The following is a 21,598-nucleotide window of genomic DNA, read 5'->3' on the forward strand; positions in this document are numbered from 1 at the left end:
GAAATCCTCGCAGATACTTTATGGATGTGGGGATTTTCCATTCCTTAATGGCTTTAATTTTTCTAGGGTCTACCTTCACACCTTCATGATATATAATATGACCCAGATATTCCAACTCTTGTACTCCAAATAAACATTTGGATCTTTTTGCATATAATTGTTTCTCCTCCAATAGTTTGAGCACCCTGCCAACATTTTGAACATGATCTTTCCAAGAATTTCTGTAGATTAGTATATCATCAAAAAATACTAACACAAATTTTCTGAGGAAGGGTTTGAAAATGGAATTCATCAAACCTTGAAATGTAGAAGGTGCATTGGTAAGGCCAAAAGGCATGACCAAGAATTCATAATGACCCTCATGAGTTCTAAATGTTGTTTTTGGAATGTCTTCAATCTTCATTCTGATTTGATGATATCTTGAATGAAGATCCAACTTGGTGAAGTAAATTGATCCATGCAATTCATCCAATAATTCATCAATGACATGAATGGGAAATTTATCTTTAATAATGAGCTTGTTGAGCTCCCTATAATTTGGACACATGAGCCATGACCCATCCTTCTTGTGCACCAATACTACTGGAGCAGAGAAAGAACTTTGACTAGGTTGAATTATACCAACCTCTAGAATTTCTGCAACCATACGTTCAATTTCACTCTTTTGGGCATAGGGATATCTGTAAGGCCTGATGTTTGGGGAACACTTCTTAGAATCAAATGAATAGCATGATCATGATCATTAATAGGTGGGAGGCCTTTGGGAGTATCAAATACCTTGGAATGATTGTCCAAGACTTTTTGGAGATCTGGAGAAACATATGATTTCGATGTGGGAACTTCTAGCGAACATAATTGTGCAATTACGCCTCCTTGTTCTTTATTTAGAAGTTTTTTCATTCCGTTAGAGCTGATTATATTTCCTGGTTTCCTCGTTATACCCCTTAATTTAGCTTCCTTTCCTTCCGAAAAAAAATTCATGAAAAGTTCTTGAAAATTAAAAGCTATTGTACCCAAGGATGGTAGCCATTGAACTCCTAGTACAACATCAACACCACCCATTGGAATGGAAAGCATTGGGTTATTTAATACATATTCTCCCATGTATAGCTTGATATTGTGGCACTTTCCATAGCAATTTATGGTTCCTCCACTTGCAATCATCGCTTGACACTCTGGTGGTGGATATAGGAAGCAATTCAATTCCTTGGCTATATTACAATGAATAAAATTATGGTTAATTCCTGAATCAATCAACACTACTACCTTTTTCTTATTGATATGTCCCTCTATCTTGATAGTTTGAGGAGTGGTAATTCTGGCCAATGCATTACAAGATATGGCCAGATTCATTTCTTCTTTCTCTATGGTTTTTTTCTGGTGTATATCCTCTTCTTTTGATGTTTCTTGCTCCTTTTCTTCCTCCTCTTCACAATCTATGTAAAATAATTTCTTCTTAACACACTTATGACCTTTAGTGTATTTTCTATCACAACTGTAACAAAGACCTTTTTCTATTTTTTCTTCCAATTGTTGTGGTGTCAACCTTGTAGGTTGTGGAAGGCTAGGGGCAACAACACTTCCATCTTTATAGTTGTGAGTCGTAGGCTTCCTTATGGCCATAATTTTGTTTTCCATTTTTCTTGCCAACCTGAATGCTTTCTCCAATGAATCAGGTTCCCAAAGGTGAACCTCATGTTGGATGTTATCCTTTAAAGTCCATATGAACAAGTCAATCCTATGCTCCTCTGGAATATCTTTTACCCTTATATTCAATTTTAGGAAGTGCTCAATGTTCTCCATCATTGAACCATTTTGTTTGAGATTTATCAATTGGCTATGAAAAGTGTTGATTTTTGTATCTTCATAATGTGTTATCATTTATTCCGTAAAAAATTCCCAAGTGACAATTTGTTTATGAGAGAAAAGCCATCAATACCATACAAACTAATTTGGTTCCAAATAAAAAATTGCAATGCGTACCTTTTGTGTGTTTTGCACATTATGGAGATCGAAATATTGCTCCATCTGTAGTATCCATGTTATGGGATCCTTGCCATCAAACTTCATCATATCGATATTTGGAACATGGTGGGGTCTTCAATCCATCGTTAGAGTCTATGAAATCCTGATTAACATTTCTTTTGTCCTCCTCATGAGTTTCCTTTACTACCCTTTCGCCATTAGTAAGCATTTCTTGTAGCAAATTTGTCAAATCTGTCTTCAAATGTTCCATGTTTCCTTTAATTTTTTCTTCTATACCATCCATCTTAGCTTCCATTACTTTTTGTGAGAGTGAATTTTGTTGCACTTGGTCTCGTAATTTTGATATATCATGTTGCATTTCTTCCTCTTCTTCATGAGTCATGCTAGAGATTTCAAGTTTCTTATTAGGTGTTTCCATTTTCTTTCTTCGGGGCATCAATTGATGATAATAGTTCTTCACTATGCCCTTTTGATTCATTCAAACTAATTTTTCAAACCAAACTTATGCAAAATTTTAACAAAACTACACACCTTTTTTCACTTTGTAGGAGCTCAATATTGAATATGTTGTATCTCTATAATTTCATATCTTCAAGGTCTGAAATTGCGTCCTGTAGTAGCCCTATGAGTCCTCTTTTGAACCCCATAAGTATTATCAAGATTGGATTTTCCAAGGAAGAGTTATGCCAAATCTCCCTCGATCACTTGATTATAGACTGGTTCAGTAGAGCACATTTGTACGAAGTTCCACGTGTCACTATTTTGACCTTAGGACCTAAAACCAATACAAAGAAAACTATAGGCCATCCTATTTCTGTAAAGTTTTATGAAATTTAATTATGATGCTCAGAAACAAAGTTATGATGATTTTCCCTAGGTCACCTGTTTGAGATATAATTCAGAATCTTGCAAAAACCCTAACTTCCTTGGATCATATCTCCGAAAATATAGTGAGACAAGATCTAAAATTTAGAATTGAGGTTCAGCATGCTTTCAGCTCAAATGAGTTTTTTTTAGCTTGTGAAACGTCATAGAAAAAAAGTTATAGCGAAAATTCCACGATGACCTGTTTGGAGCAGCAAAACCCTAGAATCCAAAGTTCTGATACCAAATGTTATGCGACCAGCTCACAAAATAGTAGAAAAGATAGATCACGCCTTCAAAATTAGCCTCTTCTAGGGGGAAACCTCCTTTACATTACACAAATTAAAAATTATTGGATGACACAAATGATAAAACCTCCTTTTTATATATAGGAGTCTAAGGGGTCACAATATAATCAAAGCTGACATAACAATAATAATATAAGGGCACAACAACAATAATAGTGGGCTTCTATGGGGCACAATAATAACAATATGGGGACAATAGGGGCACAACAATAAAATTAAGGGCCACAATGAAAATAGTAATGGGGGAATCACGAGTATTATAGGGACCTAACATTTAGGGCTTTTTTTCCTAGAAGGCAACCCCTCGCTATATATGAGGGAATTATATTGCAGCTATGTAGATGTGTATTTTGAGAAATAAAGAGAGAGGAGGTTGTGTGAGAGCGAAGATGGAATTACAATGGATCTGCTATAGGTTGTATCTCTTTAGTTTGCTAGATAATATAAAAGGAAGGACTGGCTGTTTCTCCATGGACGTAGCCCAAATTGGGTGAACCACGTATATCTGTGTCTCTCTTGTTTTATGCATTTTTTGTGTTTATATTTATGCAATATATTCTATGTGTTCCATTGCTCTAAAATATATGATTTTCTAATAGTTTTGGGCATGATGGTTTTCTTCCCATGGTATTTTGTAGATTTGGTCAAGGGAGCTATGGTTATGTTCTAATCTAGGGTTAATGGATTGGGGTTTATGAATGCTTCGACATGTATATATATGTATTGTAACATTGAAAGGAACATAATTGATCTAAAAATAACTCTTGAGTGACCTTAGTTAATTAATTACTGAATGAAGGTATTATAGACTCATGTGTTGGTGTGTGTCCATGTTATTTTAGGCAACGATCAATTAGATTGCAAAATACACAGACACTAGAAATAGAAAATAGCAAGAGAAACATAGTAAGCAAAACAAGAACACAACAATTAATAAGGAGTTCACCCTATCCTCCAGGGCTACGTCTTTGGTCCAGCTTTCAATGGTGGCCTTATTTTATTGTGTCTTTAAAGCAGAGAATTACAATGAGGAGCTCAAACTGAGTCTCCTGAAACAGAATTTCTTGGCAGGGTGGTTCTTGGATTCCCCAAGCCACTAGAGTGCACAGAATCTTTTCCTTACTAGCTCTTGACCTTTCTAGTCTTTAATGGAAGGAGCCCAATGTGATGCTTAGTTCCCCGACAAATCCTCTCAGGGATGGCTTGATGCTGCCTTATGCTGCAGGTCAGCTCGGCTCTTTGTCTTTCTGCTCTTTGCTTCACTGTCTCTTCGTTCTCTGTCTTCGTCTTCTTCTTTCTTCGCTCTCCCCCTGTGTTCTGTTTTGTTTGTTCATGGCTTTGAAGCCAATCAATCTCATGACTGTTCGATTCCTCTTCCTTCCCCCGTCAGATCGCTTGCTGTTGTTCACTTAGAATTCCCTGTCTTCTGCGTCATCATCAATGACTCATAGGGAGTGGCCACTTGTCCTCTCGCGAACTGCGCCAGCTCTTCCTCGTCAATTCGGTTTTCTAGTTACATTGTGGAATGAGTCATTCACCATCTCAATGGTCAAATCGGACCTCAAATCCTTATACATCACGGCTTAATCCCCTATTAAATCCGGTTCCTCCATCGGGCGCGATCTCAGCTGTTAGATCTAGAACCCCCAGATCCAACGCCATTTGCTCATTTCGCATGGTTTACTTGCTCGATTGTTAGCATGTAATGAGCGGAGGTTTTCTCTCTCCTCCACCTGCCACGCGTTGGGCGCTAAGTGGAATCGCTCACTTTTCTTCAATTCTGCTTACTGCCCAAGGGTGCCCTCGATAAATACCGTCGGTTTTGGAGCACGAGTCCTGCCTTCCACCTTAGCGCTTTCCCCACAGTTTTCCCGCTTCCATGCGACCAAGTGCTTTGTGGCTTTCATTCTCAAGGGGTTTTCCCAACGATGCACGATTAGTGCTAAGCGCCACTAATCGCGCATTAGAAAATGCCTCCTTTTCCCGATCTGGGCTTCCCAGGTGCTAGTTTCACCTCCTATGCGGTCTCCATGGGCCTCGGTCAATGTGCTTTGACCGAGGTCCTCGTCGTTCCTTGCTGGCTACCAACTGCCACTGTTCAGAGGTCTTCCTGATCGCTCTGTGCTCTTGAATTCAAAGTTTTGTCCTGATTTGATACAGTCATGGTGCTTTGATTATTCTTCATGGATCCGATTCGGATCATGGCCTTCCCACTGAAAAAGATTTTGGATCACCAAAAGTTGGTTTTCAAGCATTGACTAAGTGAGGATACAACTGTCTCACTTGTCCAATCTCAATCCACTTTGCACTTCTCAGCTTTGAACCTTTGAGCCCAATTCTGAGGTACTCAACGTCTCCCTTGTGTGTCGTCCTCACCTTCCTGTCCAAAACTATGTCTTCCTGCAATTCATTAATATATTCAGGTAGTAGGTCATCAATAGAAGGCAACTGACTCTGCTCTTCGGGATCCTCAATCAGTGAAGGTTCAAACAATATCAAGCAGTTTGCATTTACGATTGAGTAGATGTGCATGTAAGCTGGTAGATCAAGGCAAAAAGCATTTTCCCCAATCTTCTCATGTATCCTAAAAGGTCCATATCTGATAGGCTTTAGCTTTTTACCTTCACCTTTCATCCTGTCCTTACTGATGTACAGCCAGACTTGGTCACCAACTTGAAAACTATGCTCCATCTGATGCTTGTCATGCCTTGCCTTGTATTTGGCTTGGCTCTTTTCCAGCTGTTCCTGTACTATCTGGTGGATCTCCTGGATTTGTTCAATGAACCTAAGTTGCCCTGTCCACATCACTATGTCCCTCAACTGTGGTATCTTTACCAAGGAAAAAATCCAAAGGAGACCTTGGTGTGAAACCAAAACAGGTCTCAAAAGGAGATCTCTGTGTAGAAGAATGTTTTGCTCTGTTGTAAGCATGTTGCACATAACAAAAATGTTCATCCCAAAGCTTAGGATTTTTGCTACAATATCCTTTGACTAATTGGATCATTGTCCTATTAACTACTTCTGTCTGGCCATCAGTTTGTGGATGAAAAGCTGTGCTTTTCTTCAGTTTGGTGTCCATTAGTTCCCACAGACTTGACCAAAACTTCCACACAAATTGGGTGTCTCGATCAGATACAATGGAAGTGGGTAATCCGAAATGAACCCATACATGTTCAAAGAACAATTTTTCAGTTTGTTTAGCTGTAATCTGTTTATTACAAGGTATTAAAATACACATTTTGCTAAACCTATCCACAACAACATATAGATAATCATGACCTTTCCTAGATTCAGGCAGTCCTCCAACAAAATCCATGGAAATACTTTCCCAAGGGTGAGCAGGAACTAGTAATGGAGTGTACAATCGTAGTTTTCTATTGCTGGGCTTGCTTTTAGCACACATAGTACACCCTCTTACATATCTAGAAACTGTCTCATTCATTTTTGGCCAATAAAAAAATCTTTGCAGCTGTGCAACTATTTTACTTACCCCAAAGTGACCTGATATTAGAGAAGTGTGTGCTTCTTGAATTATATTTACTCTTTCAGTTTGTGGAATGCATAACTTCCCACAATGGTATAAGAGTCGGTCCTTCACATGATAATCCAATTCTTCTACTCATTTTCCTTGACTTAAAGTTGCATATACATCTTTAAAGTCTATATCTTGAGCATATTGTTCGATGTAGCTTTCATGTAACACAGAATTATGCTTAAGTAGATGCATTTATAATGGGTCTAGATAACATGTCTGCAACTTTATTATGTATGCCCTTTTTTTATCTGATTACTAAATGAAAATGTTGTAGAAAACCCATCCATCTGTAGTGTCTTGATTGCTACAACTTAGTTTGGGAGTGTAGATATTGAAGTGGTTGATGATAAGTATGTATTACTGTCTCTTTTCCCATTAAGTAATGTTTCCACTTTTTCACACTCTAAACTAATGCATACAATTCTTTATCATATGTAGGATAGTTAACTACTGCAGGATTAAAAGTGTCAGAATGATAACATATGGGTTTACTGTGCTATGTCAACAGTGCTCCCATGGCATAGTCACTAGCATCTGTTTGGATCTCAAATGGTCTTTGAAGATCAGGCAGTGCTAGTATAGGTGTTGTACTAATCTTTTCTTTCAAGGTGTTGAAGGCTTTCTGATGTTTGCCTCCCCACTGAAACACCTTGTTCAATCCTGTCAAAGCATGTAAGGGAGTTGCAATTGAGGAAAAGTTAGAAATGAACTTCCTTCAATATTGTGGTGCTCCTATGAAGCTTCTCACTTCTATAGCAGATTTGGGTTTAGGCCAGTTCAGGATGACTGCCACCTTAGAGGGATCTATTTTCAATTCACCACTCCCTACTATATGACCCAAATAATTTAGAGATGTTTTGCCAAATTCACATTTTTAGAGTTTAATATGAAGTTTTTCTCTTTTCAAAACATCTGATATCTTCTTAACATGCTTTAAGTGTTCTTCTCATGTTTTGCTAAATATCAGAATGTCATCTAGATACATAATAACAAAATCATCAAGAAAAGGTTTGAGTACATCATTCATTAATCTCATGAAAGTAGCAGGAGCATTAGTTAAGCCAAAAGGCATAACCAACCATTCATACAATCCCTACTTTGTTTTGAAAGCAGTCTTCCATGCATCTTGTTCTGCAACTTTGACCTGATGGTATCCACTATGCAAGTCTAGCTTGGAAAAATAAACATCTTCTTTCAATTGATCCAAAAGATCATCTATGCGAGGAAGGGGATAACGATTTTTGATTGTTATCTTAATTAGTGCTTGGTAATGAATTCACATTCTCCATGAGCCATCTTTCTTTCTCACCAAAACGATTGGTGACCCACATGGTGATGTGCTAGGCCTAATGAACTCTTTCTCGAGCAACTATTGCACCTGCTTCTTGATTTCAGCATTCTCTAAAGCAAACAACCTGTACATTCCAATGTTAGGCAATGGAGCATCTTGTTGCAAAATAATATCATGTACTATTTCCTTTTTGGGTGGCAAACCTTTAGGTTCTTGAAACAAGATATCATATTCTGAAACAACCTTTTCTAATTCAGCTTGTTGTTCAACATTACAGCCCTGAAATACATTGGTTTTATCAGGTTTCTTTTCCTTTACAACCATTAGTAAGAATTGTTTACATGATTTTATCATTCTTTTCATCTGCCCTGAGTTTATGAGAGTATAATTATTCTTGAGCTTATGAGCTCTTACAAAGTATTCGATTCCATCTTTAACAAGTAGATACTTGTTCTCAACTCTATAGAAAATATCTTTTCTATCATACAAGTAAGGTGTTGAGATTGCAACAAGATGATGGAGCTTAGTAAAAAGAGTCGCCTTCACTAAGTGGGCCCGCAGGCAAATTATGGCGCAAGTTCTATTTTTGGATCCCAGCAGGGATGATCATAGCAGGAGTGACCACAGCAGGGATGATCACAGCAGGAGTGACCACAGCAGGAGTGATCACAATAGGAGTGACCATAGCAGGAGTGATCACAGTAGGAATGATCAAAGTCTGTTTTTAGACTAGTTGTCCAAAATAGAAAAGTCAAATATTATTGTCTCATAATAATATTTGGACTATAAACTTGATCTTATTCTCTTGGAGCACTTCAGTTTGAGCTACAGATGTGACCCATGCAGCTGTCAGAAGGAAGTACTCTTTTCTTATGAGTCAGTTGAGTTGTTGCATGCATGACTTCAGTTAGAACTCAATCAGTTGAGTTTGGTGGAGTTGATGGAGTTGTGTTCAGTTTGACTTGGTTAAACTAGTTGTAATTAGTCTAACTGCAAATAGACTAATGATGAGTTGTTAAACTAATTATTAACTCATAATGCAACTATAGAATACATCAGTTAACTCAGTTGCATGTCAATGCATGTTCAGTTCAACAGGGACAGGTGTTAGAGGATCAGATTGCTATCAGTTGTGACTATAGTTGTGCATGAGGATTTGCACAATGAAGGGATTGAGTATGCCAATGAGTTTGCTCATGTATTTGCCCAGTATTATAGCCTCTGCTCATGTCTTACACAGTGCGAGTGATTCTATGGAGGTGAAATACGAGTTTGGTAAACCATTCTCATTCTTCTTGAGCAGGTATTGAGCAGTGGAGGCAGGCAAGCAGTGGAATAGATTTGGAGATCAGATCTTAGCTGTATTGTGTGTAACAGGTGGAGCTGGTACTGGATTTCTTGTGATAAGCATTGTACTTTGTAATGTTACATGGTCTCAATCATTAATATACAAATAGTTGGGGTTTTTAGCGAGATGCTTTCCCCGGGTTACATACTGTGTTAATGTGTGAATGCTCTTGATGTTTTATTGTTATTGATGCTGCTATATTGATGATCAACGTAGAGGAGCTTCTGTATTGTGTATGTATTCCACAATAGTACATGATCAGGATAATCTCCATTGAATATGTGTTAAATTATTCAAAATTTATACATGGTATCATAGTTGTTGATCATCAGATCTACTATTCAGGAAGTGTTTACATTCTATTTCTTCAGGCAGAGTCTGTAATCGGGCCAAGTAGCCTCTGGATTCATCCTTCCTTTGGAAGGTGAGATATCCGGTGAATTCCCATACAGTTAATCTCTGTACGAGAAATATTGTGTTCTCACGAATCTTAGATATGAGGCGGTTGAGTTGGAGTTGGTGGAAATTCGAATTTGCAGTAGTGTTTTCTTGGTGGCAACGCAGCAATGTCTTTCAACGGATTGCGATTGGAGTATGCTCTTGAGGGCAGCTCAAACTACATTGCATGGAACGACAGGATGGAGGTAGTATTGGATGATAATGGGCTGAAGGATTTCATAGAGACGGATGTCCCAAAGCCCACTAATGCTCCTGAGGCAGAAGTTTGGCAAAAGAAGACTGCAAAATGTCAAAGGATTCTGTTGGAGGGCGTGAAGCATCACATTGTGTCTAGCCTACATGGAAAGACGTCTCCATATCTGATGTGGAAGGGTTTAACAGATCTATTCCAAAGCAAGAGTGATCAGAGGAAGCTGGCGCTCAAATATAAACTCAGAAACATCAAATACGAGAAGGGTGATAGTATGCCCAAGTATCTCACGAAGTTCACTCAGTGTCGTGATGAGCTGGGAACTGTGGGGGTTACTGTCAATGATGAGGACTTGGTGAGCTTGGCTCTCCTTGGTATTCCAAAGAGTTGGCATTCCCATCAGGACTCTGTCAATGGTCGAGAGAAATTGCCAGGATGGGAAAGACTATGGTCAGATCTTGTGCAGGAGGAGATCAGGCGGAGTACCAGGGACGGATCTTCGTCAAAGGGAGTTGATGAAGAGAATTGCACTTTGGCTGCCAAAGCAAAGAAAGGGAAGAGCAAGAAAGCTTCTCAGTCTAGTACGAAAGGCAAGAAGTAGGATATGTCCAAGGTGAAGTGTTTTCACTGTCACCAGCACGGATACTATGCCACTAATTGTCCGCAGAAGAAGAAGAACAAGCAGGCTGCTGGATCGGCAGTAGGAGAGGCTCTAGCCTCGTAGTTTGAGCTTGATTTTTCATTGATCGCATGCTTGGTTTCAAGTGTGATGGGATTGGTGTGGTTCTTGGACAGTGGTACGTCTTTTCACATGATGGGAGATAAAGATTTGTTCTCTGATCTGGAGGACAAAGATCTTGGAGTGCACATCAAGATGGGCGATGATGGTAGATACAGTGCGACCGGTATCGGTACCATTTCCTTTGAGAGGGAGTCTGGTAAACCCTTCGTATTGAAGGAAGTCATGCATGTTCCAGGATTGAAGAAGAATCTTATCTCAGTGGCGATGTTAGAAGACAAGGGGTATGATGTTGTTTTCAGCGAGGGAAAGGCTTTCTTGCGCATCAAGACAACTGGTGAGACCCGGAAGATAGGGGTTCGAGTGAAGAACCTCTATCAGTTGCATGTAGATGGATGCGTAGCAATGGCAGGCAAGGCAGAAGGATTGGTGAGCCGGGATGATGGCGAGTTGTGGCACAGGAGATTGGGTCACCTTCACCATGGAGCCTTGAAGATACTGCAACAAATCACTACAGGGCTTCCTAAAGGCACACTTGCGCAGTCAGATCAGTGCAAGGGGTGTAATTTGGGGAAGTTTGTGAAAACCACCTTTCACGAGAAGGATAGTCGCGCCACGACGATCCTTGAGAGAATTCACACAGACGTGTGTGGACCTTTCTCAGTTGCTTCGACAACAAAACACAGGTATTATGTGAATTTTGTTGATGATTTCTCTCGTAAGTGCTGGATCTTCTTCATGCAGAAGAAGAGCGAGACATATCAAAGTTCTATGAATTCAAAGCACTGGTCGAGAAGGAGTCAAGGAAGAAGGTGAAGGCTCTTAGGAGTGATAATGGTGGTGAATACATCTCAGACGAGTTCAAGGATTTCTATAAGGCAGAAGGGATTCGAAGAGAGCTCATAGCTCCCCATAACCCACAGCAGAACGGGGTAGCTGAGTGGAAGAACAGAATGATTGTGGGTGCTGCACGAGTAATGTTGCATGATCAGGGCCTACCCCTTCACTTGTGGGCGGAAGCATGCAATACAACAGTTTATGTGCAGAACCGTTGTCCTCATAGGATACTTGGCATGAGTACACCCGAGGAGGCTTATTCTGGTAAGAAGCCTGAAATTTCTCATTTGAGGATTTTTGGTGCTAACATTTACATGCATGTGACGAAGGATGCCAGGAAGAAGTTGGAGCTGACCGCAGAGTTTGGGATATTTGTGGGGTACACTGATACGCCCCACAACTATCGTGTGTATTTGCTAGACAGTGGTAAAACTGTTGTGCGACGAGATATAAAATTTCAGGAGGAGAAAGCCATGAAGTGTTCTCTTGAGAGGGAGCTACACTTACATGCAGATGAGGAGCTATTAGTTCCTAAGGATGAGCTTCAGGACGTGGATCAGCCACAGGATGAGGTTCATGGAGTGGAAGAGACCACTCATGCAGCGCCAACCATCAGAGGGCGAAAGCGCTTGACAGAAGCTGAGCGACTGGCTCAAGATGCAGAGAAAGTTGTAGGACAACATACAACCCAATGCAGGAAGAGACAGTCACCTGATCGGTACACTGGATACATGGCTCTTATGAGCAAGTGTGTTGTGACTGAGCCATCCTCTTTCGAGGAAGCTGTGGAAGATCCCACATGGGTAGACGCCATGGTGGAAGAGTATGATTTTATTGTCAGAAATAGTGCATGGGAGATTGTTCCTAGACTGGAAGGGAAATCAGTGGTGGGTTCGAGATGGATCTACAAAGTTAAGCAGGCAGCTGACGGGAGTGTGGAGAAGTACAAGGCAATATTTTTTGCCCGAGGCTTTTCACAGATAGAGGGGATCGATTATGAGGAGACCTTTGCACCTGTCGCAAGGTATTCTTCCATACGGACGATTCTTGCTCTCTCAGTGCAGATGGGATGGCACATTCATCAGATGGATGTGAAGATTGCATTCCTCAACGGAGTCATTGAGGAGGAGGTGTACATTGAGCAGCCCGAAGGCTTTGAGGTCTTCAGCAGTGAGTCACATGTGTGCAGGCTCAAGAGAGCGCTGTATAGGTTGAATCAAGCACCACGTGCTTGGTACACACGGATAGACAGCTATTTCACAGGACTTGGATTCTCCAAGAGCGAGGCGGATCCTAACCTATACCAGATTGTGGTGGAGGGTAAGTTGCTTATCATTGTACTGTATGTTGATGATTTGATTCTAACAGGTGATAAGCTGTTGATAATGTCATGCAAGAAGGATCTTGCTACAGAGTTTGAGATGAAGGACTTGGGCCTCCTTCACTATTTCCTAGGATTGGAAATATGGTAGCGCAATGGTGGACTGTTTGTTTCTCAGGGTAAGTATGCTTGGGAGATACTGGAGAAGTTCAACATGCATGGCTGCAAGCCTGTTGATACTCCTCTTCCTGGAGGTTGGAGGAAGGAGGATGCCAGTTCGGGAGAAGAAGTGGATGCCACTGTTTATTGACAGTTGGTGGGGTCGTTGATGTATTTGGTCAATACACGACCCGATATATGCTATGCAGTTAACCAGCTTTCACAAGCTATGGTTAATCCTACCAAGCTCTTTTGGAAGGCAGGCAAGCATGTATTGCATTATTTGAGAGGCACATCGGGATATGGTTTGTGGTACAGACAGGAGGATGAGGTGAAGCTATGTGGCTTCACGGATGCAGATTGGGCAGGGAGCCCAACGAACGGAAAGAGCACATTAGGAGGGGTCTTCAGTATTGGATCGACAACGGTTTCTTGGTACAGCAGGAAGCAGAGATCTGTGGCACTCAGTTCAGTGGAGGCTGAGTATATGGCAACAAGTTTGGCTGCATGCAAGGCTATATGGATGAGGAAGATCCTGGTTGGTTTGTTCAGTTCTCATTTGGATCCTACTGTGATTTACTGTGATAACTAGAGTTGCATTAAACTCTCGGCTAATCCTGTATTTCATGATATATCTAAGCATATTGACATCAGGTACCATCATATCAGAGATTGTGTGCAGCGGGGGATCATGTTGCTTTCATACATTCCAACGGAGGATCAGGATGCTGATATTCTGACGAAGGATCTCACTAGGAGCAAATTCGAATACCACCGAGGCAGGATAGGGATTGCTGATAATCCATATCTTGTCGAGAGGGGGTGTTGAGATTGCAACAAGAAGATGGAGCTTAGTGAAAAGATTCGCCTTCACTAAGTGGGCCCGCAGGAAAATTATGGCGCAAGTTCTATTTTTGGATCCCAGCAGGGATGGTCACAGCAGGAGTGACCACAACAGGGATGATCACAGTAAGAGTGACCACAACAGGAGTGATCACAGTAGGAGTGACCACAACAGGAGTGATCACAGCAGGAGTGATCAAAGTCTATTTTTAGACTGGTTGTCCAAAATAGAAAAGTCAAATATTATTGTCTCATAATAATATTTGGACTATAAACTTGATCTTATTCTCTTGGAGCACTTCAGTTTGAGCTACAGATGTGGCCCATGCAGCTGTCAGAAGGAAGTACACTTTTCTTATGAGTCAGTTGAGTTGTTGCATGCATGACTTCAGTTAGAACTCAATCAGTTGAGGTTGGTGGAGTTGATTGTGGAGTTGATGGAGTTGTGTTCAGTTTGACTTGGTTAAACTAGTTGTAATTAGTCTAACTGCAAATAGACTAAAGATGAGTTGTTAAACTAATTATTAACTCATAATGCAACTATAGAATACATCAGTTAACTCAGTTGCATGTCAGTGCATGTTCAGTTCAACAGGGATAGGTGTTAGAGGATCAGATTGCTATCAGTTGTGACTATAGTTGTGCATGAGGATTTGCACAATGAAGGGATTGAGTATGCCAATGAGTTTGCTCATGTATTTTCCCAGTATTATAGCCTTTGCTCACGTCTGACACAGTGTGAGTGATTCTATGGAGGTGAAATACGAGTTTGGTAAACCATTATCATTCTTCTTGAGCAAGTATTGAGCAGTGGAGGCAGGCAAGCAGTGGAATAGATTTGGAGATGAGATCTTAGCTGTATTGTGTGTAACAGGTGGAGCTGGTACTGGATTTCTTGTGATAAGAATTGTACTTTGTAATGTTACATGGTATCAATCATTAATATACAGATAGTTGGGGTTTTTAGCGAGATGCTTTCCCCGGGTTACATACTGTGTTAATGTGTGAATGCTCTTGATGTTTTATTGTTATTGATGCTGCTATATTGATGATCAATGTAGAGGAGATTATGTATTGTGTATGTATTCCACAATAGTACATGATCAGGATAATCTCCATTGAATATGTGTTAAATTATTCAAAATTTCTACATAAAGACTTCCTAAAACAATTCCACATATATCCAAAGGAATTATGTTTAACTCAACCTCATCTACAAATGCTGACCCAAAAGAAAACTTGAGTTTGCACTGTCTAGTCACTTGTAGTTGTGCTTTATCATTCAACCATCCTAATGGGTATGGTTTCTTGTGAGGTGTAGTTACTAATCCCAACTTCTTTACAATTGCTTCAGAAATTAAATTTACTTGTGAGCCACTATCAAACAAAGTATCAATCTTTTGATTTTTGGAAATAATTCGAATATGGAAAAGCTCATGTCTTTTTCTCTCATTTTCTTCATCAATAATAGATTGTGCAGAATTACTAGTAGATGCTTCAAAATTCTTACCTTTTATACCTGTGGCTGCAATAGTTGTTTCATCTCCTGAGTCTGACCCCAAATCCTTCTGAATAGCTGCAACAGTCTTCTTCTTCTTTCCCTCGAACTTCTTAGGTCTCAGCTCTAGATGCAGAATCCAATAGTGCTCATCATCATGCCCATCCTTTTTACAATGACTGCATGAAGCCTTGCTTTTCTGTGCAGTATTAGCCTTCCTTTCTTTCCACTTCTGCTTTCTTTTCTCCTTGTTCTTGCTTGCAGTGGGTTGGGATGGTCCCCAACTTCTGGATTTCCATTCTTTCCTCTAGCCTCTAGATGAGTAGCTTGTATAGATACCTCATCTATACTAGTGGGATTAAACATGAGGATGGTATGCCTCATGTAGCTGTGTAGACCACCATTGTACTTCAAAAGAGTCTTTGGTGAGTCTAGTGAGATTCCTAGAATCAATGCTCTCTTTCTAAATTCTTGAGTGTACCCTTGCACACTTTTCCCTTTCAATTGTCTAAGAGTTTGCCAACTCATCATGGCTTGTTGCATGTAGGCCAATGGATAGAACTATTTTTTGATTGTAGAAACAAATTCATTCTAGATAGAGATGGTCTTACCATGTCTCTTCAAGTCATCTTGGGTCCTTCCTTCCCACCAAACCAAGGCAGTGCCTCCAAGGCATAGGCTTGCCAGATGAATCTTGCTCTTTTCTAAATCAATACTCTGCATTCTGCAATAAACATCAATTTGTCTAATCCAATTGTCTAGCTTTTCTGAATTCAACTCTCCATCATATATAGGAAAATAAAATTTAACATCTAGCTTAATCAAAGATGCCTTCTTGTTATGTACATGGCTATTAGGAGGTGTGAGAAAGCTTTCTTCTTTCCCTTTTCCCTTTGAGTGGTCATGGAAATGTGACTCATCTTCTCCTTTGTCCTGTTTAGAGCCTGATGAATCTTCATCCTTATGTTTTCTAAAGTCCCTATACATTTCCTCTACCATGGACTTTATGGCTAGGAAAATTTCTATGAATTGGGGGTCTGGCCCCATAGAACCTTCCTCTGACATTGTCTTCCGAGGATAGACTCTCCCAATCTCAAGATTAGTTTTGACCAACTCTCCTTCTCCTAATTTGAGCTTTGATATAGTGAGCATTCAACAACTAAACCAACACAAGCTTGTCTAGCCTTAACAGCCTAAAGCTCTGATACCACTTGATCTGAAAATCACTCTTGAGTGACCTCAGTTAATTAATTACTGAATGAAGGTATTACAGACTCATGTGCTAGTGTGTGTCCATGTTATTTTAGGCAATAGATCGATCAGATTGCAAAATACATAGACATTGGAAATAGAAAATAGTAAGAGAAACACAGTAAGCAAAACAAGAACACAACAATTAATAAAGAGCTCACCATATCCTCCAGGGCTACGTCTTTGGTCCAGCTTTTAATGGTGGCCTTCTTTTATTGTGTCTTTAAAGTAGAGAATTACAATGAGGAGCTCAAACTGAGTCTCCTAAAACAAAATTGCTTGGTAGGGTGGTTCTTGGATTCCCCAAGCCACTTGAGTGCACAGACTCTTTTCCTTACCAGCTCTTGACCTTTCTGGTATTTAATGGAAGGAGCCTAATGTGATACTCAGTTCCTGATAGATCCTCTTAGGGATGGCTCGATGCTGCCTTAAGCTGCAGGTCAGCTCGGCTCTCTGTCTTTCTGCTATTTGCTTCACTGTCTCTTCATTCTTTGTCTTCATCTTCTTCTTTCTTCACTCTCCCCCTGTGTTTTGTTCTATTTGTTCATTGCTTTGAAGCCAATCGATCTCATGACTGTTCGATTCCTCTTCCTTCCCCCGTCAGATCACCTACTGCTGTTCACTTGGAATTCCCTATCTTTTGCGTCATCATCAATGACTCACAGGGAGTGGACACTTGTCCTCTCGCGAACTGTGCCAGCTCTTCCTCGTCGGTTCGGTTTTCTAGTTACACTGTGGAATGAGTCATCCACCATCTCAACGATCAAATTGGACCTCAAATCCTTATACATTGCGGCTTAATCCCCTCTTAAATTCGGTTCCTCCATCAGGTGCGATCTTAGCCGTTAGATCTGGAGCCCCCAGATCCGACCGTTAGCATGTGATGAGTGGTTGTTTTCTCTCTCCTCCGCCTGCCATGCATCGGTTGCTGAGTGGAATCACTCACTTTTCTTCAATTCTGCTTACCACCCAAGGGTGCCCCCGATAAATACTATCAGTTTTGGAACGTGGGTCCCGCCTTCTGCCTTAGTGCTTTCCCCACGGTTTTCCTGGATTCCATGCAACCGACTGCTTTGGGGCTTTCCTTCTCGAGGGGTTTTGCCCAGCGATGCACTAATCGCGCATTAGAAACTGCCTCCTTTTCCTGATCTGGGCTTCCCAGGTGATAGTTTCACCTCCTGTGTGGTTTCCATGGGCCTCGGTCAGCGCGCTTTAACCGAGGTCCTCGTCGTTCCTCGCTGGCTGCTGACTGCCACTGTTCAGAGGTCTTCCTGATTGCTCTATGCTCTTGAATTCAAAGTTTTGTCCTAATTTGATACATTCATGGTGCTTTGATTATTCTTCATGGATCCAATTCAGATCAATAATGAAAGTTCAATCTCGTAGTCTCGATTTTGGGATCCAGGGGAAAATATCTGTGCATTTGTTTTATATTATCTTCATTGTTTATTTTCTGTTTTTTTAGAATTTGGCTACTGTGGTGCGGACACGAACGAATTCCTCTAGCTCGACAATGGGTCTAGCCACAACAGATACATTCTATGGAATATTTCCTTAGGTTAGAATCAATCAAGAGGACCTACCTCTTGGTTGCTTATCCTGCTTGATGATGTCCTCGCTTTCTCGCTCCAGCAATCTCTCGCTTCCTTCTTCAAGCTCCTGAAACAAGTAAACAACAACAACATACAAACATAATAATAGAAAAATTGCAATTCAACCTACTTAATGAGTCAAGAAGCATTAAGACATGAATATGTAATATTACAAAACATGTAGGAAATCAATCGATAGTTGCATATAATAATATCAAATAGATATTACAACCATTCATCTTGATGTCGCAATCTTCCTCTGACAAATTGGGTTCCCACACACTTCTGATATCACTCCATGATAGCTTCAAACAACAATAGTTTAAAGGCTCTTCCCTTTAGACTTCACTCCAAACCAAACACACTTATCCCTCATAAAACTAGATGGATACAACTAGTAATAGCCTGCTTGTCTAATCAAAATAGTATACTCACACTCAACCAACACTCTCACTATGACTAGTTTGTGCTTGGGAAGAAGGGAGGTTTATATAGAAAATATGGATGGGAGATGGATCCTCTTCTCATGGGACAAGGACTTATCCCTTGAGGTAGTTCCATCATTATAGGGGGAAGGATCCCAAACTATCATCCTCGATCCCATCCGGCCAAACCGTTTACCAGACTTCTGTTATGAAGCTTCTAGAGCTAGAATCTTCGACTCTAATTTAAAAAACTTTCCATAACAGGACCGGTGCTACTGGAACATAGCCTAGTTGCACCGGTCGGCACAAGGAATAGTGCTAATCTCTACACATCGGCACAGAGTAGACAAAGGTCATTAGCACCAGCCTTGTAAACTGGGCAAAATAGAAGTTTCAGGGGAAATGGTGTAAAAGGGAAGTGATCTGCTCATGAAGAGGGACATAATGGGAGTTTCTCCATGAAGGCAAAGCATGCGAGGTTCACTGTATAGGTCCTCCAGGATCAAGGAATGGGGAGTACAAGGATAGTGACAAAATTTTGTGTAACAAATGCCCCCTAAAGCGTGAAGGCTGAGCCAGAGTGAGGGATGAAATGCTTTATAAATCAGTGCGAGGAACTAGTCTGCCGTCGGAAAACCTGCAAGCAAGTATAGATACATATACATAAACTGAGATCTCTATCAAATGGTACATGAATCATGGCATGTATACAACCATCTAGAGAATGATCATGTAAATGGATCTAGGTATGGGTGCAACCATCCGTCAAAGAGGGATCATAATGAAACCAAGGTATGGTCACATCCATCCAATAATGAGAAGGATCACATATGATAACTCATGGTCTGGTCACAGCCAACCATCTGAAAGAGACATGCATATCATCATAAACCATGTCACACCACTTCACAACCTGGACTTGTGTGATTTGAGTCTAGGGTCTTGCGCTCCAACATGACCCGATCAAAGTATAGATTCTAGCATGCAAATAGATGTGTTGATGTCAAGCATGCTAGAAAGTCGCTTGATTACTAGTCAATGATGTAAACTATTAACAAGCATGAGAGAAACCACCAATAATGACAATGGCCCTCAAGGTACTATCAACACAATTCACAGAATGTGAATACAGGAATTGAAGTTGAACACCTGTGAAATCACTCGATCGAAAGCCAATGATGTGAACTTGTCATCGAGTGCGAAGAAATTGCCATTAGGGCATGCAAGCTCTAAGGTACTGGAAGGGAGTCTCTCGGTCAACTTCCTGGATAATGAGTTGATGTCGACGGAAAGTGACCATGTTGAAGGAGGGCCATAATGAATCCCACATCATCGACATGAGATGAGAGGATGCAAAATGATTTTGGATGATATAGAGAAACAAAGGTAAGTTTAACTACAGAAGGACCACTCTTGAACATATCAACGACACATTTGGAAGTTTGGCAGCTTTTGGATCCATGGGATCGGTGGTCATAATGACGTGGAAGAGATCAAATGGAAGGAAAAAATGAATGTCCCAAATGCAAGAAGGTCAATGATACAAATCAGGATGTCCCAACCCGACACAAAGCAAAGAGTTTCATGTTCAAGAGTAAGCTGTCGATACGGCTTGATAGATTTCCAAATTTTCTTCCACCATTTCTGGTGAGTACCCCAATTATTTTTTAATTGCAAGCTTGAAGGGGATATCATATGCTTGCACTGTAAGTTCATCCTTTGGATGAATCCAACCTAGTAAGTTTAACAAGCCCTAGAAAGGAGGAGCTCGTGTTCGTCATGGTTACGAATCCGATGTCGTTTAATAGTTTAATGAGTCAGACAAAGGTGTAACTCAGTATTTTTTTCATGTTTAGAGAGTTTGAAAAAGATACATAAAGGAGAACTCCACATGGTCCCTTTTCATATATTTTTGTCTCTCGAGCCCGAAAAGGTAGAAAACAATACTTGATAGAACCGCTTGACCATTTCAGTCAAGGAGTACCATTTTTGTAAACAGTGCATCCTAGCCCGAAAAAGGGGTAAAATTATACTGGTCGCATGACGTTTCACATCCGTTAACGAGTTCAAAACGATAAGGGATTGTCCACCTTTTCACTTTTAAAGGGTCGAAAAAGAGCTGAAAGAGGACCCCCCATTTTTATTCTCTTTAACAAGTCAAAAAGGGAAAAATACTCGATGATATTTTCATTTGAATTTCACGAGCCGAGAAAATAACTTAAAAGTGACTTTTCCTAGAGGAACGAGTGGTATAAAAGGTAGCAACTGGTTCTGGCAATGGTGGAACTGCTCAAAACATGTAATGGTCAAGAGGATAGCTAATAAAACCACTCATCACTGCGGTCCCTCAAGAAAGGAATAACAACCAAGTGAAAGCATATGATCAACCAAAGAAATGGTGGCAATGGAATGAAAAAACCAAGGCTCATCTAGCAGAAATCAGCTGATTAAAATGGCAATCACGAGATGTAAATTGGGCATGGGTTCATTTTCAAACAAGCTTGAACCATGGAGAACTCTACTTGGATTTGGATTTAGTTTCATGTTTAGAAAAGCTTGAAATAAAAAACTATGCTTGCTATACGTTTGCATGCCCCCAGCATAATGACTCAAATGAGGTACATGCCCCCCAAGTTTCATTTCAATCAACTAGGTGGATGGAATGAAGGTTCACATTCGACATCCTGGAAACACTTGACTAGGATTTTACGAGATCTTAACCAAAGACTCGATTTGGAAAAGGGAGTTGCTTCATTTTTTAATGAGGTTGACATAGTAAAAGAACTATCCTTGAGACCCTTGTTTCATTTTTTAATGAGCTTTACACAAGACAAAGAACTATGCTCATCCCTTGTTTCATTTTTTAATGAGGTTGAAACAAGAACAACAACTATCCTCATGGAGACCTATTTCATTTTTTAATGAGGTTGACATAGTAAAAGAACTATCCTC

This window comes from Pinus tabuliformis, chromosome 5_1 (genome assembly GCF_031772625.1).
Source record: "Pinus tabuliformis cultivar Carrire ecotype Pingquan chromosome 5_1, CPIR1, whole genome shotgun sequence".
Lineage (NCBI taxonomy): Eukaryota > Viridiplantae > Streptophyta > Pinopsida > Pinales > Pinaceae > Pinus > Pinus tabuliformis.